This window comes from Gopherus evgoodei, chromosome 12 (assembly GCF_007399415.2).
Source record: "Gopherus evgoodei ecotype Sinaloan lineage chromosome 12, rGopEvg1_v1.p, whole genome shotgun sequence".
Taxonomy (NCBI): domain Eukaryota; kingdom Metazoa; phylum Chordata; order Testudines; family Testudinidae; genus Gopherus; species Gopherus evgoodei.
The window spans coordinates 28,044,319-28,071,275 of NC_044333.1; the positions used below are offsets into that span (position 1 = coordinate 28,044,319).

The following is a 26,957-nucleotide window of genomic DNA, read 5'->3' on the forward strand; positions in this document are numbered from 1 at the left end:
GATATAGGCCAAGAATAGATTAACACCACCCAGGCGCAAGGAGGAATCATGCCTGAGAGCAACAGCTGAGTCACACTACCTCCCACAGGTGCTCCTGAGGCAAAGGGGCTTGCACATTACTCCTTGCTTGGAGCTATTCTTACAATCAGAACCTAGCCCCAACAGATCATCTTTAAATTGACATTGCAGGGGGCCAGTATATTTTATTTTTGATTCCTTCATACAATACCTGTCTACTTACCACGATCTATTTGGAGCAGAGTCCATGTGTTCAGATGATATGAGTCTGTGGAGTATCTACCACAATGGGGCCTCTATCTTGATTTACATCCCAGGAACTACTGTAGTGTAAACATGCTATAACAACAAGAACATAGCCACAGAAAGGAACAGGAGAATTAAATTAAGTAAGGACTTAACGCATTCCATATTTCAGCAACTCTCCTTAATCATACAGTTCAGAAGAGGTCATTTCCTTTAAAGTGGTTTTATTGTTGGGTTGTAATAGTCAGAGCTTAAGTTTACCCTCAGGAATAAAGAAATAGGTCAATTTTCTCAAAAAATGCAATTATTTAAAAAAATTGTCATGATATGTGGGACCCATTGACAACAAGGTCTCCAGCACAGTTAAATAGGTAAGGAATACATTACTGTCAGGAAGCCAACAGATAAAACCACTTACTCTTTTAATGGAGTTGTAACATTAAGTAATGAAAATATTTGATCTGCTAATCCACAGAAAAAAGTCTTTGCAAATTGTGATTTTCTTCTTAACTGTGTTTTCAGTGGGACTTTAAAGTTACACACAGAGTACAGCCTAGTACATTACTAACTGACCCAGTTTGCATGTGATTATAAATCCAGGTGGAAAGTTCACACAGCCTTATTCTTTTATTTTTTTGGTAGCCTTATGACATACCCTTTAAAGCTTGACATTGTCTGGTAAATCCAAGCACAGCTGCTATGATTTTTCTTTTTGTATAGTCTGTTGGCCAGGCAGTTAAGGCAGTTTAGGGTACCAGTAAAAATGGCTTTGTTGTATTTAAAAAAAAAAAAAAGTGACGTGACTTCAAGCGGCCTTGTTTTTTGTTTTATTTTTTCTTCTGTTTCATACAGAAGAATTTGCAGGTTTTGCACATTCAAAGCTTCTAATGACTTGGGAATTTTGAGAGTGTAGGAACTGGAGGATGAGATGCTTCACTGGTACAGTAGTTTGCTGTGCTTACAGTAGGTACCAGGACACACAGGACTGTACCATGTAAAACAAACTTCTCAAAACCTTGTCTACCTGCCACTCTATAAACCAAAGCCTGTGCCTAAATGCAGATGCATGCAGGTGGGTGGAGTCCTGCCCCCGCATGGAGCTGCATTGACTTCAAGACACTCTGCAGAGGCCAGTTCATGCAGATCTGATGGCAGGAATAAGGCCCAGCAATCACCATTTGCTTAATAAATCATGAATTAGCAAGGTTCAGCCTTGGACACTGTACTTAAAAGAAAAAATTGCTTAATATCAGTACGATATTAGTTGTAATGTCATGCAAACCTGAATTAGCTGTTAAGTGAACACTGAGGTAAAACCTGAGAAATTTATTGAGGGAATTATCTGATATATTTTAAATACAAGAATAAATATTGTGAGTATATAATGTAATTTATAGTTTGCCACAACTTTTTCTTTTCTCTGAAAGAAATGTTTATATTTACAATGTAGCAGAAAAAATGAATTACTCATACATAAAAAGTTATAAACCTTTAGCTTAGACTTTCAGCATGAAGAAAGGGCCTGAGAAGTAATTTTGCAAGTCTCTTATTTTACTCCCAACTTTCCCAAGTGCCTGATAAATGGTTGTAACCTTTATTCTGTCTATGCAAGCCATATAGGATATAAATCTGTATGCTAGGATATACAGGTGCCTGAAAGCAACTCGGTATTAATGTAAAACCTCCAAAAATTAAAAAGGGGAATTCTAAAATGTAGATTTACAAATGTGAAAGGATAGTTTGTTCTGTTATTTAAAGTAGAGGCAATGGTCACAGTTAAATGTTTCCACTGGCTTGAGATATTTTACCTGTTTGAAAAATAAACCTGTATATTTTTTTGCTCCAATCCAAAAAAGCACATGAGCATGTCACTAACTTTAAGCATGTGAGTAATCCCAATAAAATCAATGGCACTACTTGTATGCTTGAAGTTAAGGACACACTTATTAATTAGAATGTAACATTATTCAGCTCCAAGAATTTCTTTTTAAAAAATAATTCAAATCTCTAATCTTTTCTAACATTAGCATTTGCTAACTACAGAGTCTTTCCACCATATGAAGAAACATTAGAGCAAGATAGAAGAGAATCAAGAGTATTGTGTATTTAACTTTCTATTATCAGAAATGACTAGAGAAGTTTTAAGTAGAGTAAAAAGTTGTTCACAAGACCATTTACACTGGACACTAGATCTGGAGATAATTCCATTCATGAAAGATTTAGTTATTTCAAATTTTGATTTTGCTCTGATTAGAGTTGTGGTCCCTGAAAGCCCAGACTCCACCCCTCTTCCCCTGCCCCCCCGGAAGGGCCAAGAAGATGGATGGGTAAGTTTCCATTAGAAATCAAGCAGGTTTTCATCAGGACTTTGATTATATCAATCTGTTTCTGTGGATCATTTCAATTTTGCCAAATCAGCAAATTCTGATGAAACATGGTTTTATCTGAATTGTTACAATCTCTCCTGGATGTCTTGTTAATCTATAGCTGGAGAGGCAATGACAGTCTTTCATGTCTTCACTGAAACTTGTGTAGCCCAAGTCAATTCAAAATACAGCAAAGCCAGCTAAAAAATTGCCAATGAATAACTTTACTCATATGAAATACTCACAGGCCTTTGGAAGCTTGGGACCACAGTCTTTTCAGTCAATGGAATTGGGGAACACACAGAAGAGAGGTGCTTCCTCCATCTATGTACATGCTTTAATAGGAACCAATCATGCATGTGACTAGATCAATATATTTACAGTTGTGCATCATAAAATATCATTAAGAAATGTTAAATGAAAATGCTGATACATGCACAGTAAAAGGAAAAAACAACAACATTCCAAATGAAATACATGAAGGAATATGGTCACTATAATAACTCCTCTCATAGCTCGAACTAGTTAAAGCAATCAAAGCTGCATTGACTTATAAACACAATCTTTAAGTGTTACTGTATTTCACTCAACAAAAAAGTAACCAGACAGATATTTTCAAATAAGGTTTGAGGAAAAACCTGTCTCCAGTTTTAGAACTTTGTAATTTAAGATGTTCTCGCTTGGAGCAAACTTTCATAGCAGAGTCATAGACTGACAGAATCTAAAATACAGCTAAACAAAAGAGTCAAATCTGTAATAATATCATAAGCATTTCTCACTGTATTATGGTCCATGAATGATGCAAACCATTAATGGATGCTAGGAATTAATTAGTGGTCAGAAGGTTTGGGATAGAGAGCATAGTATCCCTGAAAAAATAATGAATTAATCAACCCAATGATTGCTCTATTCTTTCTTTCCTGTGAAGAGATTAAAAACACACCACTGTTGTATGCTGTAGAATTAAGAAACCTACAGACCATCAGACAATCCAGCTTATCATTTGTATCATGAACTTCACAGACCTAATAATAATGAGAGGGTTTCAGCATAGTACATACAAGAATCTCTTGTTGCAGACATCATGGAAGCCTCATCCTGGTAGTGTTTCAGCAAATTGCACTAATCCAAGTGATTTTAATCAGTGCAGGCTATCAAAGAGGACAAGGTTGAGGTAAGGATCATGAGTTTCAGATTGCCTCATCAAGCTCAGTCAAGGCTTATTTAAGGCAAGTATCTTGATGGAAATCATGTGTGCAGACTTCTAAAGAGAACAGATTCTTATTTAAACAACCACAAAAACAGCGGTATTATCCCAGGTTTTTAATTATTTTAAGCAAACTGCTGTTCTCGCCATCTTGACATGCATATGCTTCTAGTTCTGAGTATAAACTCATGGTCCCACCAGACATCATTTAAATCATTTCAGTTTACAGCATGGGCTATAAGCCGTGCTTTCTGGATATCTGTTACATTAATTCCATCTGTAGTATTTCCATAATCAAATATCTCACCTACAGGCAAAACCACTCATTTAAAACAACAAAAATCCATAGGCATATTTTCCAGAGAAAATGATACACATACCAAGAAGTGTAATAAAGCATAATTAATATATTTCTGAAAAAATAATAGTATAAAAGAAGATCATGTTTTCTTTTACCTGATTCTGGAAACTTCTATCAGACTTCACACAAAGCATCTCATGGACTTTGTATTTTCCCTCTGGGACTAGCTGGCCTTTTCAAGAGAAGTCCTGCCCTATTTTCTGTACTTCATAAAGTATTTTAATTACTATAAGAAAAACAGTACAATGTCATAAAAAAAAAGGATTCAGTCTCAATTCTGCAGTAGAAGAGATCTCATCTAGCCTTACCTGCTCATATCCCAGCAGCAACATTTCATTTACTTCCCTACCTTGCGATCCCCATTGATCTCCAGGACTGGATTAAGGCACACACTCTATAGGTCCATACCTAAAGACCCAGCTTCTGGAGTCATATGATGAGTTCATCATTTCATCTTTCTTTTTTTTTTAAATCAAGTTTTCAACATGGGTGTGCAAAGAAAATCTTGAAAGCATGACCAGAGTTTAACTGATGTCTGCCTAATGCTTCATAGAGCCTGAAACAAGCTCATAGAGTTATCAGCTGCACCCATCCATCTTAACTCTAAGACCTGCTGCCACCCAAAGGAGATGTGAGGCATAGAGAGGGGCAATGAAGACCCTTTTGGGTTATGCTTAGTTCAGACCTTCTGGTCTTTCCTCCAAGCAAGGCTGCCGAGTTCTGCCTCCCTACTTCTACAGAGGCATAGAATTTCTTTCTATTCCTAGACCCCTGGCTCCCAGATGTTCCCTCCTCACAACCCAATGCTTAACCTTAACCTCATGAGTAAACAAATCCCTATTCAAAAACACTTAAAGCATGTGCACAACTCCCATAATCTCCAATGAGACAATGCATGCATGTGCATATATGCCTTGCTGATAGGAATGGCATAAAGCATGTATGTAAAATTAAACATGTGAGTTAATGCTTTACTGGATCAAGGCATTAAGAAGCAGCAATAGCCAGAGACTGTGTTCACAGAGAGCTAGACCTGTCCAGTTGAGATCTGGAGATTTTAGGGACCCCTAAACAAGCTAAATTAACATTAGAAACAAGAAACACAGACCAAGACTTAACTAGTCTACTGCTGTGCAAGACTGCTCTAAAAATTAAAACTCACGCACACAAACACACAAAAATCCAGCTGCACTTTATCATTAGGAAAAATAAGAAGACATTCACAGTGGAAATTTTAATATGAAAGAGCCACATTATAGTTATTCAAGTAACTCACAACAGAGGGCAACACTGGCCAGCAAGTGTTAGAGAATGTTGGGTTAGAGATGGTTGGGGTTTTTTTAATAATAGTTTTTTCATTGTAAAATACCTGTATCCGTTAGAGTCAAAACATTTCATATTTACGGGGGGGGGGGGGGGGGTTGGAATCTAAATTGTCAAACCATCCTGCTTTAACATTTTCAGAATGGAAAGTTCCAGATTTGGGGCCCAAATTACTTTTCATCTGAATTTTAAATTCTAGTTTAAAGGAGAAAACAATAAAATAATAGTAATGAAAAGGGTCAAAATTAAAATGAATCAAAATATTCTGATTGAGCTGATCTAATTTTTATGGGGTGGGGGTGGGGGGATTTTGTATTCATAAAAATGTTGAAGATATCCCAAATCTGGACGAAAGGTATAAGAACAATTTTAAGAATCTTAAAAATTCTCAGAGGGTGGGAAATGTTTTTCCCACCCAGCTCTAATAGAGGAGTCTGTTCATATGAGAAGAGTGAGACCCACTAAGCTGGGAGTAAATCCCTAGGAGAGGGGACTCACCAGCTAGCAGAATAATTTTATACCTGCATCAGTGTGAGAAAACAGCCATTGAAGGAGAACTTGAGAGGTCAGGAACCAGATGGTCTGTCTTGTTATTTATGGTTTCTTTTAAGAAAAAGCACTCTAGCTGTTTAGGCCTCAGAAAAGGCACATCCTAGCCCAAAGGGTCATGTTTTTATATATGAAAGTTGAAAAGGATGCGGAAGAGACACAAGCTACTGAGTGATCCCTTGGGATACTCTCTCTCTCTATACCCTTGGTAAAAGATGGAGTAGCTCTCAAAGAAGGGCACCCATGGCTGTTTTTCAAAATTAGAGAGAGAATACACGCTTCACAGAGCACATGCTACAGCAACTAAATCTGTTGCTCTCAAAGTGGGCACAAAAATAACCCTGTTAGCCAATATAGGCCAAATTGTGATTTTGGTTACATCTGTGAAACTCACATAAAATATAATGAGAAAGAATTCAATCTTCTTGGTTAACAAAGGACTATTTTTGTGCCTGTGCTCAGAAAAGGAAAGGACAGATTTAACTGCTGTAGCATGTGCTGTAATTAATTTCTCTCTACAGTTTAAAAAAACAGCTTTACTGCCAGCCATTGAAAGCCATTTCTCCTATACTTTAGGCAAGCAATACCTCCATCACTGAACAGTTTCTCGGGCTACTTGAATGTGCTAATCATTCTTTTAATTAAGTCACTGGGTTCTGTTTGGAAACTCATGATCATCTTCTATAGATGAGAGTATACATGAAAACTTGCTTTCTCTGTGATTTAACAATCTCTTGATTAAATTCCATTTATATCTGAGACAAATAATGACAAGGCCTAAAGGTAGCTCTACATGTACTCACTTCATTACTGATTCTGCTAAAAGGCTTTTAAATGAAAATTAATAGAAAACTTCTGTGGATTAGCTATATAAGGCCATTATTTACCAGCAACACTATTGTCCAGAGTACACGACTTTGCAACTTTCTTTTCAATTTGATTTTTCTATTCCAATTTAAGGTCCTGATCCAAAAATCACTTGAGCATGTGATAAACTCTAAGCATGTGAGAAGTCAATGGGTCTGCTCACATGTTTAACATTAGGCACATACTTACGTAGTTTGCCAGCTCAAGGCCTAAAGCAGCATTTGGGATACAGAACAAAAGATAGGCACAATTCAATTCATGAAGCAGTTCATGAAATGAATGCTGCAATGTATTTCATAGGGGTTGGAGATTCCAGACTGATGATCTTCAATATCCAAGTGGGAATTGCCCCTAGATGTCCTTTCCTTACCATGCAACTTCTCCTTCTCCTTCACAAGTCTTGGGATACCCCTTCTTACCTCAGATATCTTTCGGGGGTCCCCAGACTTGTTTGTTATGGAAAGGGGACAGATGTTAGAAGGCAAGGAACACTAGCTAGAAGAAGTAGGCTTGCTGATGTACCAACCTCTGGACATACTCAACTTACATTCTTGGCATTCAGCCTTCAACCCACAGCTCAGTTAAGTGGCCCTAAGGTTAAATATTATTTTATTTTCACAGTTCTAGCAATGAATTAACCATTTGCTGCACATGGCAAACTTTGGGACATATCTGACTTGAGTTCACGCACACAGCCCCCACTGATCTGTTAATACAGTGGATACTTGTGCACCTAAAATGTTTCTGTAAGGCAGAACTAATATCTGTCATGCTCTTCTGAAGGAGATGAGATTCTAGAACTAATTAAAAGTGTGATTTTTTAAAATTGATCTTTATCTTCTGATGATTATTTCATGCACATAAAAGCAAAACTATTGGATTTGGTGCTCTTGCCTATTGAGTAAACTGAATGTTGATAGTCCTTCTCTCCAAAGAACAGAATGTTTATGATTGATAAACATGTCAGTATTTTCTTTTTCTTCTTGGAAAAATGTTTTAGCCTTCTCGTAAGTCTCTGTTGCTAGTTATTTTGAGTTGTTTTAATTATGAACTATTGCCTATAGATTCATAAATTTCCAGGCTAGAAGGGATTGTTGTGATTCTTTGTTGACCTCCTGTATAACATAGGGCATCGAACTCCCCCAAAATAATTCTTAGACCATATATTTTAGAAAAAAAAATCCATTCTTGATTTTAAAACTGCCAGAGATGAAGAATCCACCATAGTCCTCAGCAAATTTTTCCCATGGTTAATTACCCTCATTGTTAAACATGTATGTCTTATTTCCAGGCTGATTCTGTCTAGCTTCAAGTCCCAGCCATTTGATCATGTTATAATTTTCTTTGCTACACTGAAAGCCTAGTATCAGATATGTTTCCCAATGTGGGTACTTATAAACATAAGAACATAAGAAAATAACATAAGAAGAGCCATACTGGGTCAGACCAAAGGTCCATCTAGCCCAGTATCCTGTCTTCTGACAGTATCCAATATCAGATGCCCTGGAGGGAATGAACAGAACAGGTAATCATCAAGTGATCCATCCTGTTCTCATTCCCAGCTTCTGCAAACAGAGGCTAGGGACACCATCCCTGCCCATCCTGGCTAATAGCCATTGATGGACCTATCCTCCATGAACTTATCTAGTTCTTTTTTAAACCCTGTTATAGTCTTGGCCTTCACAACGTCCTCCAGCAAATTGTTCTACTGACTGTGTGTTTTGTGAAAAAATAACACACTTTCTTTTGTTTGTTTTAAACTAGCTGCCTATTAATTTCAATTGGTGAACCATAGTTCTTGTGTTATGAGAAGGAGTAAATAACACTTTCTTATTTACTTTCTCCATATCAGTCATGGTTTTGGAGACCTCAATCATATCCCCTCTTAGTCACATCTTTTCCAAGCTGAGAAGTCCCAGTCTTATTAATCTTTCCACATATGGAAGCTGTTCCATACCCCTTACCATTTTTGTTGCCTTTTTCTGAACCTTTTCCAATTCCAATACATCTTTTTGGGGTACTGGGGCAACCACATCTGTACACAGTATTCAAGATGTGGGGGTACCATGGATTTATATAGAGGCAGTATGATATTTTCTGGCATCACTGGAATTTTACTGGGACAGGATAATGGCGAGAGAAGCTTGCAATTCATGTCTGATTTTAGACCATCTTCTCTGCTGTTGGTAGGAACTCACTAGGCACTTAACCTCATAGAATGGGAGGAATTGAAATATCCTGCCCTGATATGGTACCCCCATAGGCAGAATTGAGAAGAACATTCTGGCTCATTGAGTCCTCAGAAGGAGTATGGGACAGGTTGTCCCCTCTGTCTACTTACCTAGAGATTTCTTCTGGGGTCTGGAAGATCTTGTTCTATTCTATCCCACTCTGCTCCAGTACCTTCAGGATTTTCTGTGTGGTTTATGATCTTATCTCATTTCTTCAGTCCACTGAGGATACAGAGACCTAAGCCATTGGATTTACCTTCATCCTACAGAGATATTGCAAAGTGCTGTTTTGAGAAGAGAAGAGGGTATTGAATGAAGGTGATATATGTGTTCCCTGGTGACCATACAATAAGAAAAGAAGAATCTCTGAATATGATTACTTTCTGAGATGTTAGTCTACATTAAAAATGAACCCCGTATATTATGCCTCATATAAAATATGAAAAATACATAGTCTCTCAGCAAGGATGTCATAATATATTTACATACATATGAAGATGCTTTTCGGTTCCTAAAAAGGGCAGATCAGATGAAAAGAGATAAACCTAGTTTTCATTCTACACATAAGCAAGTGGCCAAAAATCTGAATTCCTGGTTAACCTCAATTAACTTAGATACACACATTCAATACAAAATGTATGTAGTTGTGAGCATAATCAATTTGTAGTGATGTTTTTTAATAAGGAAGTCAGACATATAATTTTTATTGAATCTGGCTTATAGTCAACATGTTGCTATGAGAATTTTTAATTTTTTTCTACTGAAAACAATAAATTGTTTTAAATATCACTCAGTAATCAACTCATATCCACATGTACATTTAACATACACATGCTGTGTTTCACTACTCACTCACATGTTTATTTCTTTTTCACAAGGACTAAGCATTGTACAGTGTTATTAATTACATGACATACAATAATGTTCAATGTTCCAAGGGAAAATAAAATCCGTATTGCAACCACTCAAGTCATAAGCAGAGTTCTTTGGTGTATACAATGTTTTTAAACAACAGAAATATCTCTTTTGTCTTCCTGTGGCAATAAGTTACATGTTCTGGGAGCTGCAAGGGATTTGTCCTCATTTTCTGAATGGGGTGGAACATAATGGGTACATTTCTAAAGTAGGCCAAATTCATTCCTGATACATCTATACTTAACTCTATGTCTCTACATCAGAGATGAATATCTATCCATTATCTTTCGCTAGAGCAGGGGTTCCCAAACTTGGTTCTTGGCTTGTTCAGGGTAAGCCCCAGTGGGCCGCAAGATGCTTTGTTTACCTGAGCATCCACAGGTATGGCCGCTCGCACATCCCAGTGGCTGCGGTTCACCATTCCCAGACAATGGGAGCTGCGGGAAGCGGCACGGGCCTGGCCCCTGCTTCCTGCAGCTCCCATTGGCTGGGAACAGTGAACCACAGCCACTAGGAGCTGTGAGACGCCGTACTTTTGGACATTAAGGTAAATAAAGTGTCTCATGGCCCGCCAGGGGCTTACCCTGAACAAGCCAAGAACCAAGTTTGGGAACTCCGTGCTAGAAAATTTATGGTTGAAATAGGAATAAAAAACATTGTCAAGTTATATAACGTACTGTTACTGGCCCCTACTAATAAGAATGCCTAAGACTTTCTGTAATAAGCCCCTGTTTTCAATTGACAACTCTAACCATTCAAGTTGAAATTTTCTCTGCCTCGGGTTGGAATTTTAGAAAAAATAATATGTATTTAAAATTGTATCATAATGCATACAAAGAAGGGACAGAAGAAAGGTTACACAGTCAATTTCAATTCCTCCATTTCTAACTTGTTTATCCAACATTAATAAAATTCTTTTAACATAGTTTTTGTATATAATTATAGGCAGACCAGGTAGTATCATCTATTAAGATTGCTCAGTATTTCTCATTATAAAGATCTTGTTCTCAGTTGCTCCTAACTTTGCATACTTTAACCATTTGGTCTTCAATTTTTGCATGCTGGGTGTCTGTCAATCTTAATTTTGGCATTTGCTAGTATTTGTATGCTTGGTTTGCAACCTTAATAATGTTTTTAACCTAGTTTTTGTGTGTAGTTGTATATTAAGGCACATAAGATCTGGCAACTGTATTGTTCTGGCAACTGCATTAGTTTTTTAATCCACACATAGCCTCCCCCCCTCACAAACACAGATCAAATTTTTTAAATCCATATGTAAATCTTTTTAACTAATGGGAATTCTATTGCCCTTTAAACCTGTTCCAAGAAGCAGGAACTTGTATTTAAATTGAAATTGGAGAAATATTCCTTTTTGTTTTAATTTTAAAGTGTCAGCAGAATTACTCATATAAATAGAGGGATTAATATGTGCTTTAAAAGTTTACATAAAATTTCAATGTTCAGTATTTGAAAAAAATATTTATATACTGTAAACACAGCAGATTTATTACCAGACTGTGCTGTATTAGTATGCTTTCAGGATATTACATAAATGTCACACATTTCCCCCTTCATCTACTTTTCTTTGTCTAGTAATCCATCATTTAAAGAGTCATTTTCAAGACAATTGGATTCTGTTGGCAGAATATGGTCCAAAGACTGGCTGTTAGCCGGTAACTTCTCATTCTCCTGGAACAGGTAATACAGTTTTTTTTTTTCTTGGTAAGAAAATTATTGAATTCTATATAGATGACTATATCAGAATTACAACGTAAATATTAAAGGTCACACTGAAATATAGTAGAGAGATGAGGCATTCAATAATAAATATATACATGCATTGCATGTGAAATTAGAGTGAGAGGAGGGGGTTAAAACGTTACTTCCACTTAATGTTGAAAGTCTCTAAGAGGCATCTTGGAAAAATAGACTACATGCATAGTGGTTTCTTCATGATTTCCAAAGCTTATTTATTTTAGGGTTTTATTACAGCCTGAAAACCAGAGCTTCCAAAATATATGCTGAGATTCATAAATATTTTGATAGTAGCTGAGCCGACTTTCAAGGGAATTTGAGCCTATTTATGGTTTTCATGAAACTTGTGGTGTTGATAGACCCATCTGAGCTTCACTTTGAATCTAAGAAACTTTATAGAGAGCCCTTCTTACCAAAACTGCTGATTTTTACAGAGCTCCACTCCCAACTTCAGAGAGTGGATAGTCAAGATAGTGATTTAGGCTTGCATGTAAGTATTCCTATTTGGTTCTAGACTTAGTTCTACCAATATTTTAAAACATAAGGTTGATTTTTCCCCACTATGAAGTAATAGTATATCTGCTGGCATGAAATAAAGGGGGAAATGAGAGTAAGATTTTATGGCATTTATAAGCAGATTCCTTTGGAAACTGCTGAATCAATATTTGTTTAGCTGGCCAAGGAGCTTATAAAGATGAACCCCCTCCTCCCCACAAAATAAATACTGAAAACAACTACACCGCTACCTTGATATAACACCACCTGATATAACATGAATTTGGATATAATGCAGTAAAGCAGTGCTTCAGGGGGGTGGAGGGGTTGGCTGTGCACTCTGGTGGATCAAAGCAAGTTCAATATAACATGGTTTCACCTATAACGTAGTAAGATTTTTTGGCTCCCAAGGACAGTGTTATATCGAGGTAGAGGTGTATATCAAACAGCACTCAATGGGAACTCTTGCAGCTTCATGGACACATGACACATGCTCACTTCCCCCTTAATGTATCACTTTTTCTTAAATCCTATAAAATCAAATGTTTTGGACCTGTTACAACTAATCAGACCACTTGTGTGATCCTGATAGGACTAAATTCTGTGCTTGTTGAAATCAATGAGATTTTTGCCATTAACCATCATAAGAGTAGGATCATATCCAAAATAATTGAAAGAATTTTTTTCCAGTTTATATTCATTGGCAACTCTCTAAGGAAGTTTTAATGGATTTATTATGGTGAGTGTCAAGCTGAATTTTACTGTCAGGAATTATTGTCCTGGTACTCATTTGATCAGGCAATTGTTACTGCCACACTTACATGCTGCTAGGAGGAAATATGAGCTCTGATAAATAGCAAGTTATTTAGATAACTAGATTATGTTTCCATTTGATCATGTACAGTACTAGCACAAGTATGTTAATGGACACTCTTTGTATGTGTTAGCCAAGTCTTATAGGCTAATGGAGTTTTATATTAGACAGGCTATCTAGCCAACATATAGTGATAAGAAGTAAGTATTAATATACTACTAATGCAAAGAACGGTTGTACAAGACTATGCCAGGGGAGTATAGGATAATAGTAAATTCTTTCAAGTGAATTAACGCAATGGGAATATCTATTGCCTGTTAGATCCCAGTGCAGATTTCAAAGGAATAACACTTTCCACCTGGGTAACTCATGTACATCTCAGACTGGCTTTAGGACTCCCCTCCACCAATTTGATTCCAGTAATGCTTCTACTCATGTGCACATTTCAGCAAGCTGAATAGTGCAGGTCTTGTATATGAAGGGGAAGATAGCTAGTGGTTTATGCAAATTTTTAAAAAAGAGTCCAAGCAAAGGTGAAGTTTAGCTTGGTAAAGAAAATGAAATCAAATCAGCTTTCTCAAGAGATAATAGTGATTCAAAACAGACACTTTTTTAATGCAAACTCAATACTTTCAGTCCAGCTGATCCTAAGAAAAGACCTTTTCATTAAGGATTATCTGTCTCCTTTGCACAGACATTATTGAAGATTAATGAATTGAATGGAAAGCTCCATGTAAGAATCAAACTAAGAATTCTGTTGCTAAGATAGGACAGCTGACTTTCTTTATTGAAACCACACTGTTACCATATGCTTCTAATCCTGAGCAGGTGACCAACCATATTGTTTAATAAATAACTATTTAGTATATCGGAATGATGAGCTCATAAAAGACTTGGCATGTGTTCCTGGCAAGGAAGAAAGTGAAAGTAAAGAAGAATAGAGACTTTCAAAAGAGTTTTTCAAAGATGTTGCTATGGGGAAAAATGTGTGAAACAAGTTGCAGGGTTCCATTACTGTAATATTGTATCAGAAGCAATGCTCACTTGTTAGCCATCCAAATTGCTGACTTGCTATGTTATTTCCTACCGGGGCGGCTCCAGACCCCAGCACGCCAAGCACATGCTTGGGGCGGCATGCAGTGGGGGGCACTCTGCTAGTTGCTGGGAGGGCAGCAGGCGGCTCCGGTGCAGGAGCGGCGCCAGGGTTTTTGGCGCCCTAGGCAGGGGTCCTTCCGTGCTCCCGGTCCTTGGTGGCAATTCTGCGGTGGGGGGGGTCCTTCTGCACTCCTGGTCTTTGGGGCATTTCGGCGGCGGGTCCCGGAGCGAGTGAAGGACCCGCCACAGAACTGCCGCCAAAGACCCGGAGAACGGCAAGACCCCCTGCCGCCGAATTGCCGCCGAGGTCAGCAAAATGCTGCCCTTCCAAATCCTGGCACTCTAGGCGACCACCTAGGTCACCTAAATGGAAGCACCAGCCCTGCTCCGGTGGACCTCCTGCAGCCGTGCCTGCAGAGGGTCCGCTGGTCCTGCGGTTCCGGTGGGCCTTCCAGTGGAGCCACAGGACCAGTGGACCCTCCACAGGCACGCCTGTGGGAGGTCCACCGGAGCCACGGGACCGGCAACCGGCAGAGCGCTTCCCGCGGCATGCCGCCCTACTTGGGAAGTCCTGTATCCCCATAAAAGATGTAGCATTGGTATTAGCAGTAAGAGCTTCACCAGCAACTTATCTGAATATAGTTCTACAGGTTGTTCTCACCTGTTGTTTTCAGCAATATCTCTAATTTTAAGCAAGAGTGGCACATCACATGACTTGTCCCTAGCTGTTGTTTCACACAAAGTTTCATGTTGGAAATACATTTGTTAATGCACGAAGATTTCTATTTGCTTAGTGTTAATAACAATAATACTGTGCTCAGCTCTAGGACTTTCCATGTGAAAATTTTCAAACAATGAGGCTTCACAAAACTCCTATTGGACGGTGAGTAGAGGCCTCTATTCAGTTCTGTTTTTGGTGGTGGACACTTTAGCCAGGCTCCCATACCACAGGAAATTACCACCTAAGGCAAAGCAAAGCTCAATGGATCCAGGATCCCGCCTCTTAAAAACTGCTTCTGACAGGGAGAAAATCTGAGATTTTTCCACCCAGAGGATAAATGTGGAGGGAGATAAGTGAAGAAGAGAAAGAATGCGGGGAAAGGGGAAATATACCTCAAGTTTAATCACACACATATCACCTGGCTCCAAGAACAATAGCTTCAGTTCCTTCAGTTAGCATATTGCTCTCAAGTTCAGGAATTTACCTCAGTGTCAGGAACTGTGTTTTCAGATTGCATAATATTTTACTTCCATTGTTCCAGGAGGTAGTTAGCATTTGTAATATGAAAATGCATCATTAAATCTCTTCCCCTCTCCCAAACTTCACAATAATAAAAGATTTACGTCTCCAATATTTAAGGAAAAAAAGGTGAAGCTTAAGGAGGGGAAGAGAAGTAGTTTAAGTGTGATGAGAATCTTTGTAGCAAGAAATAGCAGTTTCAGACTTAATTGTATTTCCATATTTTTCTAGATTCAAGTCTCCACCTTAATGGCCTGTGGATTTCTTCAAGAGCTTAGTATTATTTATTTTACAGTATAAATCTATGACACAGCCAGATGTTTAAGGTAATGCTCCACTGACATTGATCTTTAGTTTCAACAGAAATGCTCTATTGGTTTCAATCATTCAAAATGCTTTTTTCACCACCTTTCCCTTGTAGAAGTACAATCTCAGTTATGCCCAACCTCTCTTGTCACATTGTAATCTTAGTGATTTTTTTTCAGGTTACTTTAACAAAATGAATATATAGCAGTATTTAAATCTATATAGTTACACTGACAGGGCTTAATAAACCCAATTACTCTCCCAATTAAGAAGCAGGAAAAAAACCCAATGAATTGTTTCTTGGTCATACTCAATAGACGTTTACCTGTTTAAAATGATGGGCTAGCAGAAGAACACGAATATTAAGATAAAAAAAAACACCCTAATATAACTTTTTTTTTCCATATGCCATTTTACTATCATTATTTATGCCTATTTCTTGTCCAATCCAGGGCAGAAAATGTACTTAATATTGACTATACAATCTTATCTTTTCAAAAAATTCTAGCAGAATAATAGAAATATATTTTTACTATCAATACAGATAATCTGTAGGAATGGCTTTTGATTAATCTGCATTGTTTTATTTCATGAGGCTATTATTGGTGTTCAAAGATGTGACTAAAGATTTTGATAAAAGTATATCAGCATTCCTCAAACTCTTCATCACTCAGTCTTACATGTTGTGAAGCCACATTAAAAAAAACAACAACAACAATCAGCCAAAACAAAACCCCCAAACCAACCAAACAAAATGCAAACAAACAAAAGGTGCATATTGTATATACAGCTGAATAGACTATTAAAGAAATAAATAATTCCTTGAGAAGCAACACAGAAAGTGAAGATTTTCAAGAGTGATTTTAGGTGCCCAGTTTTTGAGTTCTCAGTTTGAGACAACTTAAAGGAACCTGACTTCCACTAGGTGGATATTCAGAGCTTTCTAAAAATCAGGTCTCTTTAAGATCTATGCCACGCACCCAAAATGGAGGTAAACAAAATCATGGATTACTTTTAAAAATCTTGGACAAAGACCCCAATCGTACAGAAACTAACGACTTATCTTCACTGCAACAATTAGCTCAAGTTACTCCACTTGAGTTAGCCAAGATGGATGGCTACACCTCACAGGCTACATTGCATAACCACATAGTGTAGAAGCAGCCTACACTGACCAAAGGAATTTTTCCATCAGTCCAAGCAACAATAGCTATGTTGGCAGGGGGGAGGGAGGGAGGGAGTTATAGGCTCAGGAAAGTTTGTTTTTCACACCCGTTTGATTTAGCTAGGTTGACCTAACTTTTAAGTGTAGACCTGGCTAATGTTGATAGAAGTACTGTTCTGTAAACATAGCTGCGTCCACACTAGGGTTTATGTTGGCATAGGTGCGTTAGTTAGGCATTAGTTTTTTTCACACCTCTGACTGACATAGCTATGCCATTATAAAACTTTCAAGTGTAGGTCACACCTTAATTGAGTGAGAGTGACCACACATTGACACACTACACTCGAGCTACTAGCGTAATTTGATTAGCAGCACAGAGTGATTGGATTATCAAAGTGATGGGATTAGCAGTGGTGGGTTGGAGCTGCTGCATTCCCACTTCATTATTAGCTCAAGTGTCAGTAGTCCGCAAGCTTCCCCATGACTGATCAGCCTGCTTGAGTTTAAAGTACCACTGAATTAAAACTAGAGATTTTCCTGTGTGTGGACCGGGTTAGGGTTAAGAGCAAAACTTAAGTTTTAGCTCAAACCAACAATTAAATGGAGACAGGTCCTTCCACAGATGTGGAACTTTACAACTGAGAATAGTCCCAGTGAACTCAGAGTATTCTCATTGTATTCAAACATATGAAGCAGAGTAAGAAAGACAGAGAACAACAAAATAAACAATAAAATACCATCCAAGTAATCGGCCCAGACTGCTGTCCTTTTACTTTAATGGGAGTTTTGCCTAGATACATTTTATATCAAGTTTTCCATACTGTGCTGCATTGATAACCTTTACACGATCCTTGATGAAGTGAAGCAACATATACACATCTGACAGTACAAGGAAAAGCAAGTTAATCAGCCTACTCAAATTAGTATATTTGATTTCCCTTACCAACAATCCTGGTAAGTGTATGTATTGTACTAAAAACATGACATCATTTTATAAGGATTAGAATGAATGTCAGTTGTTGTCTAAAACACTAGCCAAAAGCATCACTCATTTTCTAAGATGTGTTACTACTTATACAAATGCAGCACTGGCATACTGATTATTTGACACTCCTCTGTTCATGAGAACTAGTTCTGTGCTGTCAAAACACCATGGATGCCAATAGAGTTGCCTAGTGGGTAATTTGGCACATGGTGTGAAATAAAGCTTTCTAAAAGTAACTGATTTTTTATGCTTATGTCAAAACCTTTCTGAAGTAATCCTTTGTGAATCAGAAAAGTAACACACGGAGGTTGGTTTTCTGTTGCTCTGTACCTTGGCAGTCATTTAGAACAGTGCAAAGTTGTATACAATGCCAACAAATCAGAATAGTAGAACTGGACACTTTTGGTATAAATGCCTGAACAAGGTGCAAGTCTACAGAGAGTCATGCCCATTTATACGGTAATGGTGATGTACAAATTCTTCACAGTGGAATGTGAATGCTCAAGTTAAATAAAACTTCCAAGCATATTATATGGTCAAAATGGGTGAGGTAATATTTTTGATTGGACCAAATTCTGTGTCTCTCACCAACAGAAGTTGGCCAATAAAAGATATTACCTTGCCCAACTTGTCTCTCTAATATCCTGGGACCAACACGGCTACAACTGTACTGCAAACAGCATATTATATGTTGAGCATTCTTCCCTATTGCCAAGGCTGAATATTTCTCTAGTCTAGTATTTTGATCAAAATATACTAATGCACGGTATGTACAGTATTATATAGTAAATAGCATTATCTATTAATAATGTTAGTGTTTTTTCACAATCTGTTGTATAATTGCAGTAGATTGAATGAATAAATATTATGCTGGGCTTCTTAAAAAATGTAACGGTATGACAATTAATTTTCTGCTCCTCTCAAGCCAGCCATCTGGTGTCTTACAACAGTGAGGTGTTTTCAACTAGCCAGGATTTCACCATCTCTCAAAAGGTTACTCTGATTGATGGCATTGGTAACTAGCAGAAAATAAGGTAGTAAGTGATATTTGCTATATGTGTACCCTGTATGATAATCTGACTGTAAATCTAGAAAATGCCAACAATCCAAGTGCTACTGTAAACAGCTATGCTCATCTTACTCCTGTTACACACAATATTTTTGGAATGCTATTCAAATGCTAAATACTTAGCTTGTCCCCAACTCATCTTTTATTTTAAACTTGAACCTGTCTTCTTCAAACCTTGATTAATGTCACTAACTGCTGTTCTCTCTCCCTTCATAGCTGCCAGATGGAATGGAGCAGATTATTCTGCATTATTTAACTGGAGTTCATAATTAAAAAACAGTGAATGTTATGGACTCTATTTTTCCCCTTTCATCTCTGCACAGTACAAACTAGCTTCTCTAATCAATATTTCACCAATTTGTCATTCAGAGGCTGTCAGAGATGCTATTCCTTCTGCTTTTACTGTAAGTATATCATATAATTTCCATGCTCAGAACCAAAATCTGTCTCTATACACTTTACTCCCAATATGGGCTTAGATTAAATGAAGAGCTAATGTTCTCCACACTGGGCTCATGTACGCATCTTACACACAGTTTATTCTTGACAGAAATACAAATAATCTGTAGGGAGAAGAGCATTGCCATGGGTAAGTCTACATGACAGCACTACATCAGCACAATTGCACCAATGCAGCTGTACCGCTGTAGCGTGTTTGGTGAAGACATGCTATACCGATGGGATAGTGCTCTCCCATTGGCATAATTACTCCACCTCGGTGAGAAATGGAAGCTATTTCAGCAGGAGAGCATCTCTCACAGACATAGCGCCAGTATGGACAGTGCAAAACTTGCATCACTTGGACAGGGGAGGGAGGGCACTTTTTCATATGAGCAATGTAAGTTATATCAACTTAGACTGGCCCTATGTTCCAGAACACTCATATTTACCCCTGCAAATTCTGACGCAGAGTACCTTTCTTCGGCTCAGTTAAGGAAGGGTGCCCTTCTCCCTCAGTCTGGAAGAGAGCCAGAACTGAGGCAGAGGTCTTCTCTATCCTTCATTTTCCAGTAACAGCTTAGAAGGCATGCCTGCATGTATACTCAGTGCCTAGGTGGAATTTGTCTCAGTGTGTTCAAAACAATGTTGCTTACGTTTTTGCATTTAAGCAAAGTTGACTAATTGAAATCAAAGTAATTTAAATCACTGATTTTAATCATGATTTAAATCAACAAGCAGGAAACCTTGATTTAAATAATATATTTCAATCTTATTTTGCATTTACTTTTTTAGTTATTTTCCTAAAGAAAGGATGATTCTTATTGGTTGGTATTCATTAAACATGTTGATTTGCAACTAAATGTAACCCTTCTGCTCCTCTGAGTTGGCAGCAACAAGGGCCAGGTTCAGTATCCAGGGGTTCCGTTTCAATAACACAATGCTAAACCGGCTCGAGCCCCAGCCCAGTGACCTGGGACAATTACATACCACCTCCTCGGGTGCCTCTAAGAGGCAATACTTCCCCACTCGCAAGCACGGAGTCTGAGTGTAGCAAAATCCTTTTAATAAAGGAGGGAAACAATGCGGCATCACATTGGAGAAACAACACAAATAAGATTATAACACAAACCATAAGCAAAAAAACCCCACCTCCAAGTACGTTTGGCAATCTCCTTTCCCCCTTAGCATCTTAAGTCCAATCACCCCAAAGTCCAACAACCCGAAAGTCTCTGGTCAGTGCCCCCCCAAGTTCAAAAGTCTATTTGCAGAGTTTTACCCCCACAGCCTGGGTGGATATGGGGGGGCACACACAGGGTGTTAAGGGGCACCTTACATGGGCCAGAGCCAACTGCTCCACCTCTCTGTGGAGTTCTGCTGCAGCCTTCACCATGACCAGCTCCACTCCCCCAGCTGTGCTGCTCCTCCGGCCGTCTCCGCAAACCACTCCACTTCACTCACTGTTCCGTGGGCTGCTCCAACATGCTGCAAACTGCTTCGCTCTGCCAGCCGCTTAGCGATAGATCTTCAGGCTTCCCCACTAGTTAACAGAGTACTCAGTGATTTCAGCTCAGTAAGCTTAGCTCTTTTAGTGATTTCAGCTCTTAGTGATTTCAGCTTGTAATAGGGGAGCCCCGATGCTGGTGCACCATTGGCCCAATGTGAATTCAGCTCAGCAGCCTCTAGATGGACTCCTAATGGAATCAAAATTAGCTCTGCTCTTCAACAGTGGAGAGAGAAGGATGTGCAATTGGTGTTCCAGGCCCTCAAAAGGGGCCCATACCATCAGGTACACACACCAGTCCCCAACCTCTCTCCTTTCACTGGATTTTGGCATCCATGTCTCTTGTCTAGCAAGTGCTACTTAATTGATGTTGAGACATCTCTGTCATAAAGCAGTCTCATAGTTCCTCATTCACATAATCAGTGTGACAAAACTTTATTCCTCCTGCCCAATAACAAAGAAATTGGGGATCCCAGAGCTGTCAAAATAACCATCCCAGGCTGCCGTGGGCCATGCTAGGTGGGGTGGGTGTTCCAATGTAAATACCTGAAATTTCTTTTCACACTCCCCATCATTTACCACCAGATGTCAGGTAGAGCTCATCCTGACTCTGCTTACATAAATATAGCCTTTACAGTACATTTTGTACTTTTTTGTTAACCAGGAGGTAAACAATATCTGTGCACATTTAATCAGTTATATAGCTTAACATAAGATTGTTCAGAATTTCAATTTTTACTTTTTATTGTATTTGAAAATGGCACATGACATTTCTAATTTATTGATGATTAGTATTTTACTCTTGACTTGTGTCAAGTTCTATTTGGACAAAACTCGGAATTCAACTAAAAGTGCACTTTTCAAATTGTTGTTGTTAGTTAAATAAAACTACCTTAAATGTGGTGGATACATTAGAAAAAGTAAAATTATCAAAACATGTTTTGCATTTAAAACTAGCTGATTTATTAAACAAAGGAAGTGTCATCTGGAGTTAAAGATTTGAATTGATTGTTTGGGATCACTATGTCTTTCAAGATTGTAGAACTAGCTGATATCAGCCTCTTATATCTCATTTTCATTCATAGATTGGAAAAGGGAAAACAAGCTTTCCTTCTTTTTTCAACTCCCACTCCATTTCTCAACTTTAAATGAACTAGTCGCTTAATTGAACTGAATTATGTGAATTGAGTGAATTGAATAAATTGAAAAGAAGAAAAATATTCTCTCCGCATCTGCAGAATTGGCTACTGCTGTCTAAATCTGGTTTAGCATGTCAACAAACTCTGCTTCCAGATGCTTAGCCGGTGATTTCTACCAGTTCAGTAGTCTAACTTTCTTTAAAATCTCAGCAGCAAGCATGCACTGCTTGGATATTATTACTTTTTTTTTTAACTTAAGAATGATTTTAATAGACGTAAGTAAATTTAGGCCTTATATTTTCATAATTTAAAATGTAATTTTAAATGTTTAATTTTAAAAAGAAAAATGTATTTCATTTATTTTTTTAAACTGCTTTTAATTTAAAAAATCCATTTTTTAAAATCATTGGTATTTTCCCACACTGCATTTCAGGTATTGTTGATTTAAAAAGTGCTTTTGATAACTGATGCATTTTATGTACTGCATATTGAAGTGAAATTGTTGATGCTCACGCACTGATTGGATGTTCTTTCTGATTCTTCTGAGAGTGTTTGTAGCTCAAGCATTTGGATAGCATGACAATGGGGGCAATATCAGAACCTGAGTATACAGATTGGACTACATTAATTAAATTTGGGGAATGGTGATGGCAAAGAAAATGACATCACCATCTGATGTCATCATCATCCACCATGGTCAGAGAGCAAAACAGGTTCCATTTACTAACAACATGGGCCTAAACAACTGTGCAGACTTGGCCACTGACCAGCTGTGTAGTCTGACAGTAAAATCTAGTCCAACTGACACTGACTGTTTATGTTTTTGCAAATTTTAGCTGTGGTATCTGTAGGAAAATCTTCTGGTGTCATCCTAATGGATTCTTGCTACTCCTCAGGTACCGAAGTAACTATTGGTGGTAAGAGAAATATATTTTGTCATGTTTACCAGGTATGCAGAGAGAAACTCCATTTCAGCCATTTGGAAAGAAGAAAAATAAAATCTACCCTATTTACTTCTCTGTACTGAAAGAAAAAAACAAACACACACACACAAAACCCAACAAGAGTGTTGCCAGCAATATGGAAAAGAAATGGAAACATTTCCAACAGTGTGAGTGAAAACAAACAGCAGTTCTTTCAACAGGTTAATGTGAGGAAGACTGCTTTGAAGTATGGATGGGGACAGACTAGAGAAACAAAAAGTGGGAGTATTTTCCAAAGTTCTCTCTTTGATCCCAACCTATTTATGACACCAAAATGGGATGCAACTCAAATGCTGTGATCATCTATGAAACAGTTCATCATTATGGGCTCTGGTGTGGCTTTGCCACAAGCCCTGAGCAAGGGATGGCTAATAACTATGCTGTCCCAAGAACAAACCAAAACCCAGAATGTGATTCAAAATCTGGTGCATGGTTCCCCCACCTATTCTGGGAGATGGGAATTTAATGAGAATGTAATCAATGCCAACCCTTGTCCCATGGTGACCCTCCACTGTGGGGGTGTGAACATGTTGGCTGGGTCCATGCTGGCAGGCAATGCTGATCAAAAAGTTACTCTTCAAAACTAAGATTTAATCAGGTAACAGATAATGAGGAGATAAGACTAATAAGAAATAAATTGAACTTTAAAATGGGACAAACTGGGTTTACTTGTCATGTTGTTCCATTCTTTCCATCATATTTTCCTAATATCCTCTATCTTACTTTAAAAAAAATGTTCTTAAAACAGACTGTACTATTCATTTTAAAGGAGAACTTCCCATTGAGAATAAATGTGAGTTCTGCTGAACATCTAATGGTTTTAAATGGCACATAATTGCAGGAAAAGAAAAGAAAAAAAGAAAAAATCATATGAATACCACTCAAAATGCAACAGCCATTGCTTTCGTTGTAATACTATTATCACTAGGGGGAGCAGGGCTGGGGGCAGGTAAGAGGAGCTGGGGAGCTCTGGCCTGGAAACCCCCAGCCTTCAGGCCTAGGGTAAAGCCAACTGGGTACTGGGATTGCAAAGGGGCAGCCCACGGGTAGGCAGAGGCAGCAGGTCCAAACCCCTTTGCCTGTGATGAGTGGCTGATATACTGCAGTCTGCTCCAGGGAACGGGGACTAAGTGATGACTGGCAGTAGCCAGGACTGAGGTGAGGTGGGGATAGTTGGTCGGGGTTCCCCTGGGATGGGGAGACCCAGATCTGGGGAGTTACTACCAGGGGGCAGCACCCTAGATAAAGAGGCACCAGGGTCCAGGGAGGGACACGCAGGGGCCAGAGGACAGGTAGATCACTGGCCTGCAGAGGGCGCTCCAGAGGTGGAATAAGCTAATTCCTGGACGTCACCTGCAGCAGGCGGCACCACAAGGGTGAGGCCCACCTCTACATATGTGCATATACATATCCAAATCATTGTAATTTATTTATTGCTAGCTAGTGAGTCTGCTGCGAAAAGTGATATTAACAAACATACAAGTATAGTATCACTTTTCACAGCAGACATATTCAGTCCCAGCAAACCTGGGGACAAATTAAGCCCTGGATGGAGGGCCAGGGGAGGCAGCAGTGGCTGGGGCAATGGGGGTAGGTGGGGGAGGCAGTGGGGGACTGGAGCATGAAGCCCCATGGCCAGAGCCCAAAGCCCTGTGGCTGGAGGAAGGGGCCCAGGGATGAAGCCCGAAGCCATGTGGCTGGAGCCTGGGACTAAAGTCCAAAGTCTGACCCCCAGTCCCTGGGAACATGGGAAACTCATTGACTCCCTGCTTCTCCAGTGTTGTGCCCCAAGTATCTCCAGAGATGAGCAGGGCCTAACCTCTGCTGGCAGCTCCAGCAACCAACACCAAGGTGGGGCATCCAGGAGCATCAGGGAGGGGCCACTACTTTGTTCCTCTTGCCCCCCATCCACCTGCAATCACCACCCAAGAGGCTGTGGCCATAAGAAAAGCCCTTGGTGGCCGCATATGAGAAACGCTGGCTGAAACAAGGGAAATGGTGAGCTGCCAGAACAAGAGCACTGGTTCCCTACAGTGCTCAGTGCATGTTTAAAGTGAAGGCAGGGGCAGCTCTAGGCACCAGATAAACAAGCAGGTTCCTAGGGCGGCAAAATATACGGGGCGGCATAATGAGGGGAGGGGGCGGGGCGGCTTACCGTGGAAGAGCGGCGGGAGCTGGTAGTGCGGCCCTTCCCTGGCTGCAGAGGACAGGCCCCTCCTCAACTTGTTCGCGCTTCTCTCTCACGGGTAGCGGCCACCCCGCCATCCTCCAGGCGGGAACCGGTAGTGCGGCCCCGCCCTGACTGCAGAGGACCGGGGGAACATGACGCCAGGGCCGGCCACTCCTCCTGGACTTGTCCCTGCCTCTGACTCGTCCTCCTCCTCCCCTCTGCTCCTCCTTCTGCCAGGGGAGGGGAGAGGGGAGCGGAGCGGCAGCCCAGGCTGAACCCAACTTGTGGCGAAGGCCAAGGATGAGTCCAGCAGCATCCTCAACCCCGGCCCTGGGAGTGGCGGTGACAGGACATGAATTCACCTCGGGCCGATCCGCAACAAGGTAAGAGTTGGGTCGGGTGGGAGGGTCTCAGGGACTCCTAGGATGCTTCTGCCTGCTGGAGCCCCAGAGGCTGCTTCCCTCCCCAGCCCCTCACGGCACTCCAGTGCCTGGAGTGTCCTTCTGCCTCCCCTCCTGCAGGGGGCGAGTGACCTGGCAGAGAGGAGCAACATCTGTCCAGCACGCCCAGCACTTCTTCCTTGGCTCCTCCAGCCCCAGAACTGCCTCCATTGCAAGCCCCTCAGGCTCCCAGCTGGGCAGCCTCAGTGCTGTGAAAATGCCAGCAGGGATGGGTCTAGTGTGTATCCAAGTTCGTGGGGAGCTCTCTCGCCCCAATGACTAGTGCCTTACCTATGGCAAGTACAGTAGTGCATAGGAGTGTGACATGAAAAATATGTCACATTGTGATACAGTCACTCAAATCACAATTATGTGTGTGTACTGTGCTGCCCTATTGGCACCATTTGCGCTAATTTCCATTTTGCATCGGTGCCAGTGGTTATAGGGCTAAAAGGCTGGGACAAAAACGAAAACAACTTTCCGGTGCTGCTTACTGGCAAGAAAGAGAGAAATGTCAAAAAGAATTACAAATACTATCTCGTACTTCAAAAAAGTATTTAAAAAAAGTCTACAATCAAGGAGAAAGCTCTAAGCAATGCATTGAAAGTGAGTCTTCATCAACTGATGAAGACCAATCTAACCAAAGATTACCTTTATCAACTGATAAAGATGAACAACAATCTGACTGAAGAGTATCTTTGCTAACTGATAAAGACAAACAATCACAATCCATCCAAAGATTTACTACTTCAGCCGAAGAGTCCAGAAATGAAGAATTGTTATCCAAATCGAAAACTGCAGAACAATTATTGGAAGGTGGAAAGACTGACATAGGATCGGATCAAAGTACATGGCCGACAATAATTACTGATACAATGCAAATTATTATTGTGAAAAAAGGTCCTTCAAAACTATCCATTTAGTGAGCTGAATCGTCGATTTATGCCATCCAGTATGAAGAAAAAAATGAAAAATGGGGAACAGATTGATAGATCATGGTTAGTGAATTCACAGACCAAAGATGTAGTTTTTTGGTTTTGCTGCAAACTGTTCTGTATCTCGGACATACTTCTGGCAACTGCAGGTTTTAATGACTGGTGAAATTTGCATCAGCATTTGAATGAACATGAAACATCAAGAAATCATTTACGCTCATTGACAAATTGGATTGAGCTGTCAAACAGATTACGTTCCGGTACAACAACAGATGCGGTACAGCAATGTCAGCTAAATTCAGAAATTCTACTTTGGCAAGCGATGTTGGAATGTTTACTGG

The 26,957-nt window shown here is 39.5% G+C and overlaps 1 long non-coding RNA gene across 1 annotated transcript; it reads right to left on the reverse strand.

Annotated features, from left to right (window-relative positions):
• Positions 1 to 247: 247 nt before the first annotated feature.
• On the reverse strand, positions 248 to 25,318 carry LOC115660393. Its single transcript, XR_004002812.1, has 4 exons — positions 25,227 to 25,318; positions 9,279 to 9,452; positions 4,294 to 4,424; positions 248 to 357 (listed from the first exon to the last, which is right to left on the reverse strand). It is a non-coding gene; the product is annotated as an uncharacterized LOC115660393 (long non-coding RNA).
• Positions 25,319 to 26,957: the final 1,639 nt, after the last annotated feature.